Below are 4,554 nucleotides of genomic sequence, written 5' to 3' on the forward strand. Positions count from 1 at the left end.
GTGGGAAGATCCCCAAATAGGAGGAATACTAGTGTTGTGAAATGTATGCTGCAATCCCGGATTTGCATGTTCTATAAATAGGGTGCATTGTACAATTATTAAGATACTGTCTGGAAGCAGAAGGTTTTAAGATGAGCACTTAATTTCCCAAGAGGCACTAAAGTTTTTTTTTTTTAATTAATTGCTTTTTCATATACCTTCATTAAAATAAATGCATACTTTTTCTGTATTACTCAACTTGCATTGAGTGGCAGCATTAAGGGGTGACACAAGGGGAATGTGACTGTGGGACAGAGATTGATCAGATCAGAGTGGGGGAATGTGACTGTGGGACAGAGATTGATCAGAGCAGAGTGGGGGAATGTGACTGTGGGACAGAGATTGACCAGAGCAGAGTGGGGGAATGTGACTGTGGGACAGAGATTGATCAGAGCAGAGTGGGGGAATGTGACTGTGGGACAGAGATTGATCAGAGCAGGGGTTTGGGAACTGCAGAGCTTAAAGTGTCACTGTCATTATAAAGTTTGCAATTTACATTTTTTTTTTTTTTTTTGTTATCATGGTAAAAAACAAAGCTGAACTGAAATGCAGGTCCAGTCTCCTGAAGGCAGCTTTTTAGAGTTGTACTGACTGAAAATAAAATCACATGACTACCTCTGTGAGCGCAGATAACCTGGAAAACACAGGATTCCCTGACTACACCTTATAATAAATCTGCCAATTTAAAGTGTGCCTGTTTCTAAAAATAACTTTTGGCATGTCATCACATATGTCAAATAAGTTACTGATCAGAGGGGGTCTCATTGCTGACACACGCTCTGACCAGAAGATATAGCCAGGGAAAGATTAGGGCAGTGCAGTGCAGTCCATCAAAATTCCCCATACAAGACTGTGGGGAATTGACCCGCTCTGGTCAATAACTTTCCATATGTCTGATGAAATGTCCAAAATTTGTTAGCGACAGTGCCCATTAAAAAAAAAAAAAAAAAATTATATTATATATATATATATATACACATACACACACACATTTTTGGCTTTAATGTGCATTCAAAACCAAGACACACACTGCCCACTACCACCATATGGACAATAAGGCCCAACATAGTCCACACATCCCATATACATGCTGTCACCATAAAGGCCCTATTACAAGAAGCGATTATTGGCCATATTCAGCCGATACTAACCGCTCCGACCGATAATCGTTTAGTGTAATAGAAGACAACGATCAGCCGACATTCAGGATGCCGGCTGATCCTTGTCTTTCAACATGTTGGAACAACAACGATGAGGATAGCAGCGATCTGCTGCTGTCGCACAGTGGAACAGGAGCAGCGGCAGCAGACCACCACTATCTTCTATGGGCTGCCTGAACGATCTAGGGGCATGAGAACCAAGCGAGCGCTGACCTGACAGGTCAGCACTCGTTTGCTCTTTTGAATCGCTCCATGTAATAGGGGCTTAAAGGGGTTATCCAGCGCTACAAAAATATGGCCAGTTTCTTCCAGAGACAGCCCCACTCTTGTCTCCAGCTTGGGCGGGGTTTTACTGCTCAGTTCCATTGAAGTGAATGGAGCTTAATTGCAAACCGCACCTGAACTGGAGACAAGAGTCGTGTTGTCTCTAAAAGAAAGTGGCCATGTTTTTGTAGCACTGGATAACCCCTTTAAGGGAATTTTATAGTCCTTTTACCCAGAGCGATTATCGGTTGAATTCTCACGATAATGATCGCATTTGAGCCATAATCGGCTTGTTCATTTACTTAAAATTAGCAGATCACTTTGTGCAAACAGTCTTTCACATATTCATCCTATGTGCGAGATGGGCTTAAGTGATCTCAAAACTATCGCAATAGCGATTTTTTCAAACGTTTTATCTTTTCGTCTAAACGCTGATCGATATAAAAATAAAACCATTGCCTCAAAATCTTTAAACGATTGATTGGCCGAATTATTGCTCAGTGTAAAAGGACCATTAGTTAATAAGGTTAGGATAAAGCAATGACAGGTAAGTTAAATGCAGTTGCACCTGGACGATTGATGTGAATATGACACCCCCCGACCACCTATTAAGCTGGCAGAACTGTTGAATAGGTATCAGTAAAAACATTCAAAACATGTATTTGTAGCCTTGGTGATAGAAGAGATGAGTGGGCACCACGGTAAATCTTAATATCCAGAAGAACAAGAAAGCACAAGTAAATAAATTCAAACACTTTATTGTAACAAAATATATATTATACACACACAACTACATGATTGGGCCCAAAAACCAAAGCCATCATATACAAAGGGTTCCATACAAATGAGTAAATGATTACGGGTATGTTTTTGAGGTGAAACTCTGACCAAAAATAATGACGGACAGACAATAAATATCAAAATACGGCCATATTTTGCCCTAAAAACATTGTATGAACATAGCCTTAAAAGACATACTTTAATATACTACTGCTTCTAATAAAGTCAGAGTATCCAGCTACTGGGCCCCAGCTGCAGATGGCAACAATGTTATATACCTGTAAATCATGCAGTGATAATACTGGGGCAAATATCTAATGGACCAGTGCAGAGAGAACACCCCACACTGCTGCTGTCATCTTTTAAGGAGTGCAAAAAGACAAAAGAGAAAAGGACGACAAGCGCTCATGTGCAGGTTCACAGGTTATCCAAATGGCGGGGTAAAAAAGAAACTTGCTAACCTGAAGGTGGCGGACATAATATAGCCACATAATATTAAAACCTCTCAGGTTCAGAGGGAGTGTCCGTTCCTGCAGCCTGGCATCCTACTTGCCAGATGGAAATCCTCCCGGTGTATAATATGAAGTGTTCCTAAATGGTGAACCACCATAAAAATTCATCCACAGCAAGGGATGTGGAGAAAGAGCTGATTGGAATCTCCGGACAGCACACTTTTCATTATGGCTGGCTGACTGCCACAGTCCGCCACCCTGGTCGCTTCCTGGTAGTGAGAAGAGACCTGGGACATGACGTGGCAGGCTGCTAAGTTATTCATCTGCTATAGTGGTGCCCCGGCTCCAGTGCTGAATAGCTGAGCGGGCCTGCCACGTCACATGTCCCTTCCCACCACCAGGAAGAGACCAGGGACCGCAGCAGCAGACTGCAGCACGGGAGTTAGGGGGGTAAGTGAATGTTATTGTTTTAACGCACCCCCTCTGCAAGCATATTGGAAACAAAGTATCCTGTCCAGAGTTCTCTTTAAAACATTTATGGGCACACTCAACATGTTTCTGAATCAGAACGATCCCTTCTGAGCACCTTTTTTTGTACTTCACCATTCAAGGAATACTTCAGACACCATAGACATTAGACCCATTCACCCATCAGTTCTAGGAGATCTTATTATTACAGACTTAGCTTGCGGAGCAGAAATCAGCAGAAAGTTTCCAGATATAGTGTTAAGCCCGTATTCCACGGGTCGTTAAGAGGAGCAAACCTATTACAGTGAAAGGGTTCCCATAATGTATCCATCCTGACACTGACCACACTGTATGTTTGTTCTAAATATAGACCAGTAAAACTTTATTAATATTACACAAAACAAAATATATTATATATATTCTATATTAGAAATACAACTTCTATATAGGCTATGTTCACACTATGTATTAAAGGGAAACAATCACACACAAATTGGCCATAAAGATAAGGAAACGTGCTGGTACATCAGCCAGCACGCTTCCTAACCACCCCCCTGTCCCCTCCGTCCCATGAACATTCAGCCCGCAAAGTTAGTTTAATAGTGTCCCGCGCTGTATGCAAATTACCATCTAAGTAGTCAAGGTGGGCGGGCGGCTGGTCAAGTAGTCACGGTGGGCGGGGGCTTCGTCATGTAGTCACAGGCTCCTGGGCCGCCTCCGGTGCTGTAATCACGCCCCTCCGGGCGTGTTGTAAAGCGGCTCCTGGTGACGTCACTCGGGGGGGCCGGCATTGCACGTCGGCCACGCCGACGTCTTTACTAAGCTGCGCAAGCGCAGTACAGCAGCGTCTTCTCAGGCTGCACTGCGCATGCGCAGCTTAGTAAAGATGTTTTTAAAAGTCTGCAATGTGTTACTTTTCTTTTTTTTCAATTAGGCTAAGTTCACACTGCGTTTTTGTAGTTACTTTAAAAGAATATTCTACTCAAACATAACTTTTCATATTTTGCTGCCCATGGTGAGACTAATAATTTATTTCATACCTGTTATCATCTATTCAGTCTCCTTTCCCCAGTTCTGAGCTCCTGCCTTCTGCTAAAGACACAAAAAACTGTGTGTGAGCTTTATTCTCTGAATCTCCCTCCCTTCTGAGACAGGTGATGTAAACAAGTCCCTGGTAGGAATGGTCCGAACCTGCCGAGGTTTGGGTTCGTACGAACCCGGACTCTCGGCAATGATTCCCGCTGTCTTTAACCTCCGTGGAGAGGGTGGATACAGCGGGAGGACCGCCTGGAAAACTGGTATACAGCCACAGCCGAAGGCTGTATCCCAGTTTTCCAGGCGGTCCTCCCACTTTATCCACCCTCTCCACAGAGCGGGCAGACAGCGGGAAT

Source organism: Dendropsophus ebraccatus, chromosome 6, assembly GCF_027789765.1.
Source record: "Dendropsophus ebraccatus isolate aDenEbr1 chromosome 6, aDenEbr1.pat, whole genome shotgun sequence".
NCBI classification, from domain to species: domain Eukaryota; kingdom Metazoa; phylum Chordata; class Amphibia; order Anura; family Hylidae; genus Dendropsophus; species Dendropsophus ebraccatus.